Here is a 17217-nt window from a genome sequence, read left to right as displayed (position 1 = left end):
CTGGGTACTCCGGAGAAGCCCCACATCCTGCTCCAGCTCCAGCTGCAGCTGCCTGCACGGCGTAGGCCCTGACCAGCTTTGCGAAGGAGTGACCGCAAGGTGTCTTGCATCTGGACAGATCCCTGTCAACAGCCTCCAGCTTCCTGCCCCCAGGCTTCTCAGGTGCCGACTTGGGTCCCCCCATGACACCTGCTTAGTGCCTACATCTGCGTAACCGGACAAGCAGGAGTCAACCCAGTGGGGCACCCTTGACCCGTGGGTGATTGCTCGGTCAAGATAGTAAGCCAGAGGCAAGACCACATTTTGGGAGATACTGCAGGGATTTGCACACAGCCATCAAGGACAAAAGGGTCTGAGCCCATCCTATCCTGGGTGGAGCTGAAGGGTGGAGTGGGGCTGGTGACAGGCTGGAGTTGGGGAGGGAGCAGGAAGCAGGGCCTCCTAACTGGGGAGAGAAATTTCATTTGATTTCTGGCCAGTGGGGTGGGGCGCCTTGGAGGCTTGAGGGCAGGGGAGTCACTTGATCCAATTGACCTCCTTACAGGATCCCTCTGACTGTTGTGTGGGAAACGGAAAGTTTTGGAGGAGCCTTAGAAGGACAGAGCTGGGTCTGGGGCTGAGAACATCTGGCTCCACTGCTGGATGATGACCTTGACACGTAGCTTAACCTCTCGGAGTCCCAGAGTTCTTGTCCGTAAACTAGTGATAATAATAATGCCATTCACCTCACGGCGTTCTTGAACAATTCAACAATGATTTTTCAGGCAGCTCTTCTGTGCCGGCCATGCTGTGAGGTGCTGAGCACAGTGAGGATGGTAAGTGATGCATGTGCAGGAGACGGTTTCAAGGCTGTTATCCCTGTGCTGCTTCAGTTCGTGTCCTGGTCCGATGGAGGGAGCTGCTCTGGGTCTCACATCAAGGGCTGCAAAGAAACACGCTCCCAGTGTTGGAACCCATCTGGATGTCTCACTCATGCCTGGAGACTCAGGCCAGGTGCTGTGACAACTGGACAGCATCACTGCACCCTGCTATTGCACTTTTTAAATTCTATAATGTTGAAGTAACTTGATTTATTTGCCTTGTTTTGGTATAGCTTATCATTTGTATTATTAATCTTTTAGTGTTTGATTTTGACATTTTTTTGGTACACTAATGATAGCGTTGAGTCAAAATCTGCTCTCCCAGAGCTTCCAATGTGCAGAAATACCAGCTGGTCGGCCTCAGTCTCCTCAATCCAAGGGTGACAACAGGAGCATATTGTGTTGCATTATTGTTTACTGCTTTTATTTTTTTTTTAAAAGATTTTTTTGATGTGGACCATTTTCAAAGTCTTTATTGAATTTGTTCCAATATTGCTTCTGTTTTTTATATTTTGGTTTTTTTGGCCGTGAGGCATGTGGGATTCTAGCTCCCCAACCAGGGATCGAACCTGCACCCCCTGCATTGGAAGGTGAAGTCTTAACCACTGGACCACCAGAGAAGTCCCTATTGGTTTGATTATTAACATGCTTTCAGACAAAATCATATTAAGGAACTCTAGTTTAGAAGGAATATAACTTTTTTGCATTTTTTTTTGTTGAAGTGTAGTTGATCTACAATGTGTTAATTTCTGCTAAACAGCAAAGTGATTCAGTTATATATATATATATATATATATACATTTTTAAAAATTCTTTTCCATTATGGTTTATCACAGGATACTGAATATAGTTCCCTGTGCTATACAGTACGACCTTGTTGTAAGTCAGAAAGAGAAAGACAAATACCATATCATATCACTTACATGTGCAATCTAAAATATGACACAAATGAATCTATCTAGGAATATAACTTTTTAAATTTTATTTTTTTTTCTTTTTGACCACACCGCAGAGCTTGCAGCATCTTTGTTCCCCGACCAAGGATTGAACCCGAGCCCTCGGCAGTGAAAGCGCTGAGTCCTAACCACTGGACTGCCAGGGAATTCTCTTATTTTTATTTTTGATTGTGATGAAATACACATAACGTAAATGTTATCATCTTAACCATTTTTAAGTGTAGAGTTCGATGGCATTAACTACATTCACATTGTTGGGCAGCCATCACCACCATCCTCTCCAGAACTCTTTCATCTTCCCCAACTGAAACTGTCCTCATGAAACAATAACTCCCCCTCCCCCTCTCCCCAGCCCCTGGCCACCACCATCCTACTTGCTATCGCTATGATTTGATACTCTAGGGATCTCATATAAATGGAATCATACAGTATCTGTCCTTCTGTGACGGGGTTCATTTCACTTAGCATGATGGCCTTAAGGGTCACGCATGCGGTAGCGTGTGTCAGAGTTTCCTTCCTTTTTATTTTTGATTTTTAAGCTTTACTGAGGTATAATTGACAAATAAAAATGGTAAGCTATTTAAAGGGTACAATGTAATGATTTAGTATATTTATACGTTATGAAAGAATTCCCACCATTGAGTTAAATACACACTCGTCACCTCATTTATTTACCTTTTATTTATTTTTTTTTATTTTTTATTTTTTTTAAAATTTTTATTTATTTATTTATTTATGGCTGTGCTGGGTCTTCGTTTCTGTGCGTGGGCTTTCTCTAGTTGCGGCAAGTGGGGGCCACTCTTCATCGCGGTGCGCGGGCCTCTCATTATCGCGGCCTCTCTTGTTGCGGAGCACAGGCTCCAGACGCGCGGGCTCAGCAATTGTGGCTCACGGGCCCAGTTGCTCCGCGGCATGTGGGATCTTCCCGGACCAGGGCTCGAACCCGTGTCCCCTGCACTGGCAGGCAGATTCTCAACCACCGCGCCACCAGGGAAGCCCTTCCCTTTTATTTTTTTTGCTGAGAACACTTATGTTAATACATAGAGATGCAACTGAATTTTGCCTGTTGACTTCATATCTGGCAACTTTGCTGAATTGCTTATTGGTTCTAACCGGGTGTTTTGTGTGTGTGTGTGTGTGTGTGTGTGTGTGTGTGTGTGTAATGGATTGTAACTTTTTGAATGTTTTCAAAACCACGCTCTCTTTACCTATTAGAAGGCTGTGCACAAACACTCTTTGTAACACATCCTGAACACTGATGTGTACAGAATCCTGACCACTCTATGCTGGTGCCCGTGTGGATAGAAAAAGCAGACCCCAACGACTGCCAAGTGTGCTCTGAATCTGTCAGTTACACAAAATCAAGTGTAAATGGTTGCTATGCCAGGTGGAACATGTTGACAGAAGAGGGGATATTCAAGAGATCTTTTTAGACGTTTTCGATTTTCTTAGTGTTAAATGTGGCCTCTGAATACATTCAAATTGTGCTTATGCCAGCATGTCAGAATTGTCACCGAAAATGGTAAATAATGTCTAGTAGGAAATTGCTTTGCTTTGTGGGATCTCCTATCTCACCATAAATGAGGTGTAAATAGTTTTCTAATTTAGGAAAAACAGTGAGAAGATTTTCCTGCTTGAAAAAGGCAGTTTCGTCTACTCTTGAAGTAACTGGAATGCTTTACAGAAAACATCCTAACAGGAGAATACAGAGTTCAGAGAATTTCCGGAATGTCAAATCAGAGCTACAAGGAGAGGATGGATTGGGCTGTACATATAACTGTAAGGAAGAGGGTGTGATTAAAACAATGAAGTCACTTGCAGCTGCTTCCACCATTTAGGGGGATGTCCTGGGGTCAACTCTCCCTCTGCTAGGACCAGCCCTCTGCAGTGACAGGAGACAGGGGCGTGCCTGCATTGCTCTGGACCCAGGACAATTTCACCTGGGCCCCCGGAGCGTGCACTTTGACCTTAACCCAATTCCCTTGAGATGGTGAGGCCGGGGATTAGAACAGGTGGGACCACGTGCATTCGCATCCCTGTAGCTCAAAGAGCAGATCAGCAGAACCCAGCGGCTCTCTCAAGCACACAGCTTCAATCAGTCAAATCCTCCGGGCAGGGTGTGGTGGGAGATAAATAGGAGTTTGGGATTAACATACACACACTACTCTATATAAGATAGACAAACAAGCACCTACTGTATAGCACAGGGAACTATATTCAATATCTTGTAAAAAACCTGTCATGGAAAAGAATCCGAAAAAAATATATGTATAACTGAATCACTTTGCTGTACACCTGAAAATAACACAACATTGTACATTAACTATACCTCAATTAAAAAAGAAAGTCAAATCCTTCCCCCTCCTTCACCTGAGGGACAGGCTACTACTGAACCTCTCCCCAGACGGGCCCCCTGCTGGACTTAACTGGACGCAGCTGAGTGCCTGTGATTATTGTTTACTTGGATCTCTGCGGCTCCCCTCATTGTAGTCCATTTACACAATGAGAGGGCCCCGTAGTCAGGTACAATTTAGACTCTGACTCACGGTGTTTCATTGGGTCAAACTCCAGTTGTGTCTGCTCCTGGTGGATCTCACCTCTGTGGTCACAAGAATGCAAACCACTCCTACTCCTGCCAGGTTCTCCCCTGCCCTTGTTCCCCCTTCTGCCACCTCCTCCCCTACCGCGAACCCTGGCGACCTAGCCAGTCCTTCCCGAGCGTGCTGAGACGGTTCTTCTTGATTCCGCTCCTCAATCCTGGGGACTTTTCTTTTCTTTCTGCAGTAGCTTCCCCTCCCATCATACTGCCCATTACCATCTACTCTACACGGCTCGTGTGCCTTTCTAAATGTTTTTTTTTCCCCTATGAAAAGCAACTGTTATTTTATTTTCCCTTATCTGTTCATCCTGTTTCACTTCTTTTGTATAAGTATTTCATTTTCTCCTTGTACTATTCTGTATTATAAGAAAAGTATTGGGCTTCCCTGGTGGTGCAGTGGTTAAGAACCCGCCTGCCAACGCAGGGGACACGGGTTCGAGCCCTGGTCCGGGAACATCCCACACGCCACGGAGCAACTAAGCCCGTGTGCCACAACTACTGAGCCTGCGCTCTAGAGCCCGCGAGCCACAACTACTGAGCCTGCGTGCCACAACTACTGAAGCCCACGTGCCTAGAGCCTGTGCTCTGCAACAAGAGAAGCCACCACAATGAGAAGGCCGCACACCGCAAGGAAGAGTAGCCTCCACTCGCCGCAACTAGAGGAAGCCTGTGCGCAGCAACGAAGACCCAACACAGCCAAAAATAAATAAATAAAAAAAAAATTAAAAAAAAAAAAAGAAAAGTATTGATGCCCTCTACTATCACATATACAAGTCAGAGGGCCTTCTCCTTTCCAGTCACAAGGCACTTACCTGATCATAGCACTCAGACCTCGCTGCACTTTGCTTGCCTCCATCTCTGCATGGGCCAAAGTGACCTCTGTGTGACCAGATCCTCTACAGCATGATGTCAAGTCTGATGCAGGGAGGGTGCCCAAAGTTTGGTAATTTGGGTGACCAAAATATAGGAAGCCATAGTAGACCATCCAGCAGCCTGAGCCACCAAGGTTTGCTTAGAGAAAACACAAGGGCCAAACCTACTTCTCAATGCCTTCCTGTTTCCATCCTCATTCCTTGTGGGAAGATATGCCCAATGATAGCAGGTTGCTTTTTGCATGTGTGCCTATCTTGCCTGGGAAAAGATGGTTGAGTTAAGGTAGAGTTAGATTACACTGAATGATTAAGAACCAGAAAATTTCAATTTCTTCCTGGCAGATGGAGTCTGGGGACCCTGGTATGTGGAGAAGAGGAGAAATGGGGAAGGGTCGGGAGAGAGGAAGGGTGATATTGGGGGAAGGGATGTGGGGTAGACCTAGGAAGAAAAATGACCAGTGGACTTTAAGAGCAATGATGCTCAAGTAACATAACATTTGTTAATATCTATATGCTGTAAGTCACGAGCATAAATCATCAAGATCTTCTTTAAGATACTTCTACATTAACATATATCACTGATACTTCAAAATTCTTCTTTTTTAAGAAGCAACTGCACCCTCTATATCAAAAGCGCACGACGGTGTAGGTTCCTATAACAAATACCCATAATCTCAAGATCCGACGCCAAGAGTCCTTGGGACTAGTTCAACAAATCTTTCAACAAAACAGCAACGCTCTTTGCTTTATTAAGTAAACAGGTAAAAACTCAACGTTATGATGACAAGATAAAAAATCAGTATAGATTTAATTTCTATTTTATGGTAACTTGCATGTGATCCTTCCTAACCTTCTTATCTGTCTTTCAGAAGAAGAGATCATGAGTATTGTAGGGGTTTGCCGTCTCAGAATCACTTGGATCTATGGCTTTCCTGCTTAAAGTTCCTGCTTTAAACAAACAAATAAGCAAACAAAAACTTGGGGCCTTTTGGGTGAGCTACCCTTTTATTCCAGGCTGAATAAAAAACACTTGGAGGGTTTGTTTCAAATTTCTCCAAATATCTCCTGTGTTGCCCACAGCAGGGCTGTGAGGCCCATGGCAGGGGCATTAGCTGCAGAGACAAGGTGAGGTTTGGTTCAGTTTGGGGCAAGGCATGAGGCCTGAAGACTTACTGCTAGTGGGATGGCTCTCATTACAATGAGTGCTGGAACTGGAAACCCAGTTCTCCTGGCTTTTAATCCACTGGGTTGTCTAAAAGCCGAACTTCCAATTTGATGAGTCTGAGCATAAACCAGTTACATTCCCAAAGGTCTGCTACTTTTTTGACCTTATATCTAAAAATATCTTTAAAAATTTACCTTTATATTAAACTCAACGTCGATAGAACTTTTTAATGCTAAATCTAACTTTGAAAGAAAGCAACCACAGGGGAAAATTTTAATTGACATTGATAATTTAAAATTTTATTTCTAACATTATTGTTCATAATATTAATTGCTTTTAAGAGACTCCAGGGATCAGAGCCCAGAAATAAACCCACAAACCTATGGTCAATTAATTTTCGACGAAGGAGGCAAGAATATACAATGGAAAAAGACAGTCTCTTCGGCAAGTGGTGTTGGGAAAGTTGGACAGCCACATGTAAGTCAATGAAGTTAGAATACACCCTCACACCCTACACAAAAATAAACTCAAAATGGCTTAAAGACTTAAACATAAGACATGACACCATGAAACTACTAGCAGAGAGCATAGGCAAAACATTCTCTGACATAAATTGTACCAATGTTTTCTTAGGTCCATCTCCCAAAGCAATAGAAATAAAAATGAAAACAAACAAATGGGACCTAATCAAACTTACAAGCTTTTGCACAGCAAAGGAAACCATAAAGGAAACAAAAAGACAACCTACAGAATGGGAGAAAATATTTGCAAATGATGCGACCAACAAGGGCTTAATTTCCAAAATATACAAACAGCTCATACAACTCAACAACAACAAAAACCAAACAACCCAATTGAAAAATGGGCAGAAGACCTAAATAGACATTTCTCCAAAGAAGACATACAGAGCCAATAGGCACATGAAAAGATGCTCAACATCACTAATTTTTAGAGGAATGCAAATCAAAACTACAATGAGGTACCACCTCACGCCGGTCAGAATGGCCATCATTAAAAAGTCTACAAATAACAAATTCTGGAGAGGGTGTGGAGAAAAGGGAACCCTCCTACACTGTTGGTGGGAATGTAAATTGTTGCAGCCACTGTGGAAAACAGTATGGAGGTTCCTCAAAACACTAGAAATAGAATTGTCGGGACTTCCTTGGTGGCTCAGTGGTTAAGAATCCGCCTGCCAACGCAGGGGACACAGGTTTGAGCCCTGGTCCAGGAAGACCCCACATGCTGTGGAGCAACTAAGCCCATGCGCCACTCTAAGCCTGTGCACCACAACTACTGAAGCCTGCGCACCCTAGAGCCCGTGCTCTGCAACAAGAGAAGCCACCACAATGAGAAGTCCATGCGCTGCAATGAAGACCCAATGCAGCCAAAAATAAAATAAATAAATAAATTAAAAAAAAAAAAACAATTGTCATATGATCCAGCAATCCCACTCCTGGGCATATGTCCAGACAAAACTATAATTCAAAAAGATACATGCACCCCTATGTTCATAGCAGCATTATTTACAATAGTCAAGACATGGAAACAACCTAAATGTCCATCGACAGATGAATGGATAAAAAAGTTGTGGTACATATATACAATGGAATATTACTCAGCCATAAAAAGAATGAAATAATGCCATTTGCAGCAACAAATGTATGCAACTAGAGATTATCATACAAAGTGAAGTAAGTCAGAAAGAGAAAGACAAATATTATATGATACCACTTATATGTGGAATCTAAAATATGACACAAATGAATCTATCTATGAAACAGAAACAGAATCATGGACATAGAGAACAGACTGGGGGTTGCCAAGGGGGAGGGGGTTGAGGGAGGATGGAGTGGGAGGTTGGGGTTAGCAGATGTGAGCTTTTATATATAGAATGGATAAACAACAAGGACCTACTGTATAGCACAGGGAACTATATTCAGTATCCTGTGATAACCCATAATGGAAAAGAATATTAAAAAAAGAATGTATATATATGTATAACTGAATTGCTTTGCTGTGCAGCAGGAATTAACACAACACTGTAAATCAACTCTACTTCAATAATTAAAAAAAAAGACTCCAGGGATCAAATAACGATTTGTTAGCAGATGTGATTATTTCTAGAATTAAGTTAAAAAATTATTTCTATGTAAAATTCTGCTAAAGAAGTAAACATAGAAATAGAAAAATAGATGTTTCTTCTAAACATATAAAATATTTGTCCCCTTCTTTTAAAAAAGACATCTTAATTTAGCTCAGCAAATTGTCTAATAGTGTTGGAAAGCAGGAGGGGGTGAGGATTTATGTGGTCTACACCACCTTTGACCCTGGCAGTTCCTTGGAGGTAGAGACCCTGCCCTGTGCAAAGGGAGAGAATTGATCTCAATTAAGAAACTTCAAGTTAAACAGCAGGGCACTCCCATAGCAAGATATGAAAGGCAAGACATATTAATTCCATTCAGGAATCAATGAATATAAACAACACCTCAAAGACATTTCAGCTGCCTACAAAAGCCACCAAAGCACAGTTCATTATCTTTGTAATAATAAGCATTTGCTCTGGCTTCAAATGCATACTTTTCTGATACACTACATTTGAAACACAATATTGCAATTCTACTCAGATTTACACAGCTAGATCACCTTCATTTTCACCTCATTAAAATAGCAAAAAAATTTTTTATAATTGACCAGAAGATTAAATTAGCCTAATCAACAAGAACAAAAGAGGCATTTCCCTCTTTTCATTCTTTCTCTAATAGAGTTGTAACCAATAAAAGGCATTAAATACGAATTTTCATAACCACTGTCCTGGAATGACACGTTGACACACTTTAAGAGTAGGTGTCTGTCTCTGTGGGTGATTTCTGTGATTATTCAGTAGAGAAGTAGGTTACATTTATTTCACAGATCTTGTTTTGTAAACTTAGAGGTTATGCTTATAATACCCAAGAGCTGGTTGATTAAGTTAATTCAGAAAAAAAATCAATCTCCCAATTACACTATAAACAGACTACATTTTTATTACATTAACCCACTGTTTAAAAATAGGATGGTACAGCCTGTGTTCTGGTCCTAAAATAGCACAGTCTATAAAATCAGACAGGAAAAGCTGTTCATTTGCATCACTGTTATTCCTCATTTAACAGATATTTCCTCCTTCCCTAGTCCTTTTTCATTGGAGCTCGGCCCTAAATTTGCCTGAGTTGATTACCCCTGCCAAGTACCCCCCTCCTCCCCACACAGACTCCTGGTGAGCTGAGTCTAGGCTTAGCTCTGGCCATGAGGACACTGTCCAATGGCAGAATGCACCAGCCAGTTGCTGTGGTGTGAAATTTCCAGGAGAATCCAGGACTTGTGATAGACTTTAATCATTTGTCAAATGTTAACATTAAGAAAAAAACCATTAGTGGCCATTTTGTGGGAAGGCAGGTTTGAGGATGGTAAGGTACGTGGCAGCGGAAGCCCATATAAGGAAGAGCATGATGTAGTCAAGCAGCAACATCTGTGAGCCACTGTGGTATTGCACAGGAAATATCATGCATCTGCTTGATGAGAAATTCACTTTCATCTGGGCCCTACAATTAGGAGTAGATGTTACTATATATAATAGAAAACCCCCAAATAAAAAGTGGCTTTAAAAAGTTAGAAGTTTACTTTTGCTCTGGAGTTAAATAACCGGCACTGGTTTGACAGCTTCAAGTCATTAGGGACAAGGTTCCTCCTAGTTTGCCTTGAACTCATGGTACAACATGGCTGCTGGAGTTCCAGTCATCATATTCATAGTTCAGGCAACAATATTGAGAAAGGGGGAACTCTCCCTTCTAAGAATTGTTCTGGAAGTCCCACACAACACTTCCTCCCATATCTCATTGACCCCTTGGTGATATCTTACTACAAAGGAGGCTGGCAAATGCAGTCTTTAGTTGCATATTCGCCCCCAGTGGTGTTCTGGTAAGCCAACTTTACATCACCCTGTCTCTTTAAAAAAGAAAGAAAGAAAAAAAAAAATCCTGCTTGTAGCATTTGCTGATTTCTGTGGTGTACATATTCCCACCATGGCCAATTTCAGGCTACTAAGCTTTAACAACTGGTTTACAAAACTCTTGAAAATCTAATCATTGGTTCTTGTGAGCTGGTACCAGCAGGCTCTAGTAGACCACTGGACTGCAAGTCATTCCAGCGCTGTTTACTATGGAGAAAGGGTAGAAGGAGGGATGAATAGACAACCAGTAGCCCACACTGCAGACCCCAAACAGAAAGGAACCGTTCTGACCAGAAGTAGGTTTAGAAACACTTGTCCCATTATTCCAGCGGAAAAAGAACAGAACTCTAATTTATGAAAAGGTGGGAGAGAACATCGGCTGGAGAAGATGTGGATGTTTAAAGAGGGTGCATAGAGACAGAATTTTCCTCTTGCTTCTGCAGTGGATATGTGCTTCTCTCTTATCTCCCCGGAGGTGTACGACAGGAATCTTTGTGTCACCAGTGGCTGGCCCTGGTCAGCTATGTTTCCTCTGATCCCCTAGCATGTCCATATCGTAGTGGAGAGATGACAGCATTCCTGACCTCCGGGTCACGAGGGAGATGATGGATGAGGGGAAGTTCCTATCCTTTGGGAAGAAGAGTTCCTCAGGCAATTATGTCTGAGTTTTTTTTTTTTTTTAATAAATTAATTTATTTATTTGTTTTTATTTTTGGCTGTGTTGGGTCTTCGTTGCTGTGTGCGGGTTTTCTTTAGTTGCGGTGAGCAGGGGTTACTCTTCGTTGTGGTGCGCAGGCTTCTCGTTGTCGTGGCTTCTCTTGCTGCGAAGCATGGGCTCTAGGCGTGCGGGCTTCAGTAGTTGTGGCACGTGGGCTCAGTAGTTGTGGCTTGCGGGGTCTAGAACGTAGGCTCAGTAGTTGCGGCGCATGGGCTTAGCTGCTCCGCGGCATGTGGGATCTTCCCGGACCAGGGCTCGAACCTCTGTCCCTTTCATTGGCAGGCAGATTCTTAACCACCGTGCCACCAGGGAAGCCCTGTGTCTGAGTTTTAAAGCAGCTAGTGATGGCTGCAGGGCTTTACAATGTCTTATCTGGCTGGGTATCATATACAGTAGAATTGGGCTGTTCTGTTCTCACCCTCCTCTCGCTCTGGCTTCCCAGAGCCTGAGCTGAAATGGCTCAAGCACACTTAGAATGCAGATTTGGAAGAAGAGGGAACGTCTTTATTCTCATCATAGCTAACATCTCAAGATTCATCATCAGGCAAAATCTTGCAATTCACAGACTTTCTTATTCTTCAAAGGGACTGCCTGGACTTCCAAGAATTCTTTAATGAAGTTTTTAGTAGCAGGGGAGCCTGAAGAGAGTCAGTTTTCCTTGCGGGGGCTGGTCAAGGGAAGATCAGGCCACCCTGTCTCTAATGAGGCAAACATATCACAACTCAGATGTGCAGAGTTGACACAAGCCACTGTTCCTCCCAAACAGCGCACTGCTCTTGGCCAGCACTGATGGCAGCCAGGGCAGAGAAGTGGGTTAGTTTCCTATGGTTTCTGTGACAAATTACAACAAAATTACTGTCTTAAAACAACACAAACATATCTTCTTACAGTTCTGGAGGTCAGAGCCTGAAATACCAGGGTGTACTATTTTCTTTGGGCTGCTGTAAGAAATCACCATAAACTCGGTTGCTTGAAACAACAGAAGTTGTTCTCACTGTTCTGAAGTCTAGAAGTCTGAAATCAAGGTGCTGGCAGGGCCACACTCCCTCCAAATGTTCTCGGGGACAACTGGTCCCTTGTTTCTTCAGCATCTGGTGGCCATCAGCATTGCTTGGTGTCCATGGCTTGCAGACACATCACTCCATCTCTGCCTCTGTCCTCACCTTGTCTTTCCTTTGTGTGTGTCTCTCTCTCATTGCCCCTTCTCTTCTCTTATTAAAGACACTGGTCATTAGGTTTAGGGCTCGTCTTAAATTAAGTAACCCAGAACGATCTCATCTTTAGATCCTTAATTTGTTACATCTGCAAAGAACCTTTTTCCAAATAAGATCATATTCACAGGTTCTGAGGGCTAGGGTATGGACGTGTTGTTTTGGAAGGTCACCAGTCAACTCACTACACATGATTTATTTAGCCAGTCTCATACTGATGGACATTTGGTTTGTTTATTTTTTTCCAAATTTTGCTACTGTAAGAATAGCTACAATGCACATCTTTGTATGTGACATATTAAAATAGGTGCATGTGTATTAGCTGGAATTCAGGTTCAGCTGACGCCATAATAGTGGAACAAAACAGAAGCATCTTTTTCTCTCATATAACAGTATGAGAGTAAAAAGTCTAGGGCTGATAGAGTCCCGTAGTACCTTCTTTCTTGTCTGAGTCCCGAAGGTGTGGTCCTCACGTGCATGGTCCGAGATGAATCATCCCGTGTCCGCATTGCAGCCAGCAGAGAGGCGGCAAAGGAGAAATCGAGGGCACACTACTCCCCTTGGAGAGCATGTCCTAAAAACTGCAGTCTCTTCTCACATCCTACTGGCTGGACCTTGGTCACATGGTCAACACTTAGCTTCATGAGCAGCTGGGAAATGTAGTCTTACACGGGCAGCTAGAGATTCTGTTACTACATAAGCAGTAGGGAACACATATGGGGGAAACTGGTAACCTCTGCATAATAAGTGTTTCTTTAGGGTAAATTCCAAGAGTAGAATGGTTGGGCCATGAGGGCAGGCTCGTTTTAAGGGTAGTTCTGTCAAATTATCCTCCAATATTCTCATTTATGTTCCCACCAGCAATCATGGGAATATCCTTTCCCCACACCTTTCACCAACTATTAATTTTAGAAAACTTAAATTTTTTTTCATTACGGTGGGGGAAAATGGTATCTCGTACAGTTTCATTTCCATATTCCTAGTGAAGGTGAGCATTATTTTATTTATTTATTTTTTTTGGGACAAGAAAGTAGAGTTTATTGGTGGGCATGGGTAGGCAGGGGGCAGCGCCAAGGCTCTCACGAGTGCAGGGCCCGCCATTTGTCCAGAGGGCCACGATTAGGGATGTACTTGACCCCACAGCCATCTGGGATGAGCCGCTTTTCTGCCACCATGTTTTCAAATTCATCTGCATTAAACTTAATAAATCCCCACTTCTTGGAGATGTGGATCTTCTGGCGGCCAGGGAACTTGAACTTGGCCCTGCGGAGGGCCTCAATCACATGCTCCTTGTTCTGCAGCTTGGTGCGGATGGACATTATGACCTGGCCAATGTGGACCCTGGCCACTGTGCCCTGGGGCTTTCCAAAGGCACCACGCATACCTGTCTGGAGCCTATCAGCTCCAGCACAGGACAACATCTTGTTGATGCGGATGACGTGGAAGGGGTGGAGCCGCACTCGGATGTGAAAACCATCTTTGCCACAGCTTTTCACCATGTACTTGTTGGCACAAATACGAGCAGCCTCCAGGGCTTCAGAGGACAGCTGCTCGTACTCATCCGACACCATGTGGCCACAGAGTGGGAACTCATCCACTTTTGCCTTCTTCCGCCCCAGGTCAAAGATGCGGATTTTAGCATCAACGGGCGGGGCGGCGGCCCATGGCGACACCAAGATCTTCAGTGGCGCGCCGAACGGAAAGACGTGAGCATTATTTAATACATTTATTGGCCATTTCTATTTCACCCTCTCTGATTTTCCTTTTTTGTTCCTTCATTCATTTTTTTCTAGGAGATTGTTTGTCTTTTTCTGATTGACTAGAAGGCATTCTTTACATATTCTCAGTATTAATATGTGTCTGTCATAACTGTTGCAAATATTTCCCTCAACTTGTCATTTGTCTTTCAATTTTGTTTTAGGATTTATTTTGTTACAACAGAAGTTTTAAATATGTTTTACTTTTATATTCTAAAAATTGTTAATCTTAAAAAAAGCAGATGCAGCTTCTAAGCTTTTTGTTCTATAAAGCTCAAAAATTCAGATGTGATTGACTGAAAAGAGTCACGTCCCCTAGTCTAAGTAATGGGGACACAGAAAGCAGCTCTTAACTCATGGCATCATCTTGCAAATCACAACTGCATCTGATTCTTCCATGTCATCTACACAAGGCTCTTGTCATCAATCCAGCAACAAGCTACAGAGCTTTCTGACAATCATGGGCATGCTCTGGCTCCTTGGAAACCTGAGGCATCTAGTCAAGAGTGGAAGGGCTTCCACATTACCTGTTAAGAGTCTAGGAGGGCTGCCAGGGCACGCCCAAACACAGAAAGACCCATCCAGTGGGCCTGAATTTGCTGTGCCAAGGTCATGGGTTTATACAAGGTTCCAGTGTCAGAACAAAATTAGGCAGAGAAGAGCTGTATTAGTCTTAATCTCATAAGCGACCTCACTGAAGACTTCTATTCATGATCTCTGAATCAGAGGGAGTGGAGGTCTTGGAGGGGTCAGAAATTTTACACACTTCCAAAGGGACCACAGGGCACTCAGACCCTGCTTGAGATCTTCTTTAGAGAAGAGGTACCCAATCCACTTTGCTCTTTCTCAAGGAACCTTGGCTTTAAAGCTCCAAAGGACTTGTACCTGCACAGAAAAGGGAATGGCCCCAGGGACCTCTCTCAGGATTCTAAAGAGGGCACATCTCTTCAGCTGCTTCTCTACCACTTATCAGAATTTTAAGGCACATATTGTTTTGATAAAATATTGACTGCGTTATTATCAGTGTTATCACATATCTGGTTCATGGCACCATGTCCCTAATCCACTGTGGACATTCACCACCACTTTCCCTAAGTAGAAAAACAAGTCAGGAACCTCTTTGAAACGAAAAAAAAAAATCTGTTTTAAGAAAGGGCAGTTCAGAGCATACTATCCATCAAAATCCTCCCCCCCATCTCCACCTTTTCTTTCCAGAGAAAGAGAAGTAGGTGTTTCCTGCTCTCTCAAGAACCCTAGAAATCCTCTCCTTGATGAAAACAATGAACCCAGGCACTGGTCCATGACCTCCCCAATTATAGAAATCTAGGGACAAAGCTATTCCTAATTAAGGTGAGCATACAATTTAATTTAATGTATTTATTGGCCATTTCTATTTCATCTTATCTGATTTCCCTTTTTCTCTCCTTTGTTCATTTTTTGCTGTTGTTCTATTAGATTGTTTCTCTTTTTCTGATTGACTGGAATTCTGTCCCAACTCCCCCAGCCCCCAAAACCTAGAAAGTAACTGATGTCCCCATGTCATCTGAGACACACTCCATGGAGTTGGATGACGGAGAGGAGATACATACAGAGTGACACGCACAGGGCAAGAAACCAGAGGTGCAGGCTCTGGCCCCAGTGCCCTTGCTTAATAACTGGTCATTTTAATCCCCCTGGGGGACCCTCCCTCATCTCTTTCCAAGAATGAAGATGTTCTCATTGACCTTCAAAGACCGAGTGAATAGGAGAATACCAACTGCTCTTCATAGCTTCAGGCATCAATTTGGATACTTGTTTCTAGACCTCTTCCCAGACTGGTAAATTCTATTCTCTTCTGTTCCTCCTTCCCCTGAGGTTACAGAGCACAGAATTTTAAGGCAAGGCAACTCTCAGGGCAGTTCCAGACCCTGGCTCTCCTGGAGCCTGCCTTCCCCACACTTTCTTGCTTGCACCAAGCTTGCTGCTAAGACTCTGCTCCTGTGCGGGCTCACAGCCTCACCTTGTTCACCAACAGACGGTGATACAAGCACACGCTCACCTCAATAGCGGACTGGTCCACTCTTCCCTTTCTAGAGAAACTCTAGATACTTTATAACAAATCTTTCCTTTATCCACCAACTGTCTTAGGAGGTTGACTCCTCCCCATGTCACCCCCACCCCACACTTGACGCCCAACAAACGAGCCTGGAGGAGTCCATTCCCATTTGGAGAAGATGCCCCTGGAGCTGAAGTTCCCCACCCCACCCAAACCCCCGTGGCACTCACCGTTTTCCAGATATGCAAACAGCTTCCTACGCTAAGCACCTGTGACTCTGCCGGAAGCCTTCTCAGGCTGCAGGAGGATGATGGCCAAGGGGCAGGCTGGGCCTGCTCGGAGTTACAAACCTGGGCAACAGCCCTCAGGCAACGCCAGTGGGGAGTCCCTTGCCCTGTGGGTGGGACGATGCTGCAGCGAGGTCTCCACCAGGGTCAGCAAGCTTTCTTGTGAATTCAGGTGGTAAGTATTTTAGTCTGAGGGCCATATGGCTTCTATTGTAACCACTGCCCCCTGCTGGTGTGGAGGACAAACAGCCATGGAAAGTATGTAAGCAAATGGGCGTGGCTGTCTGCAGAGAAAACTATTTGTGGCCACTGATATGTGAATTTCAATAACTTCCATGTGTCATAAACCATTTTTCTTCTTTCGATTATCTTTCAACCATTTAAAAATGTAAAGACTATTCTCAGCTTGTGGGCCATGTAAACACTTAGTGGGCTAGGATTCTGCTGATCCCAAGTCTAACTGGCCACGCAGGGGACCCCAGTGAGAAGGTGCCCACAGAGTCATCTGCTCCTTGGAGCTTCTTCTACTAGCTTCTTTCCCTTCCTGGCCTCACTTCACCTACCCCCCTGGGGTGACCTTCCAAATTAGCAACTTGCCCTCAAATCCCTCTCAGGGTCTGGCTCCGATCTTAGACCTCTTCCTGGACCAGAAAATTGGGATTTCTTCTCTCAACCCTTCCCCAAAGTTACAGACCACAGAAGCTTAGGGAAAGGCAACTCTAGCTCCCAGATCCTGGCCCTCCCGAGTCTGCCTTCCCCGCCCTCTTTCTCG

At 43.7% G+C, this 17217-nt stretch overlaps 1 long non-coding RNA gene and 1 pseudogene across 2 annotated transcripts in view; one reads left to right on the top strand and one right to left on the bottom strand.

Annotated features, from left to right (window-relative positions):
* LOC309640278 overlaps positions 1–17217 on the top strand; it is a 711494-nt gene that overhangs the window by 609903 nt on the left and 84374 nt on the right. The window lies entirely within an intron of this gene.
* On the bottom strand, positions 13390–14081 carry LOC309640312 (large ribosomal subunit protein uL16 pseudogene; annotated as a pseudogene). The gene has a single exon. The product of its transcript is annotated as a large ribosomal subunit protein uL16 pseudogene (transcript).

The sequence above is a fragment of the Balaenoptera physalus genome (assembly GCF_965194825.1).
Source record: "Balaenoptera physalus genome assembly, chromosome: 12".
In the NCBI taxonomy this organism is placed as follows: domain Eukaryota; kingdom Metazoa; phylum Chordata; class Mammalia; order Artiodactyla; family Balaenopteridae; genus Balaenoptera; species Balaenoptera physalus.
This window is presented reverse-complemented; position numbering and strand designations above follow the sequence as displayed.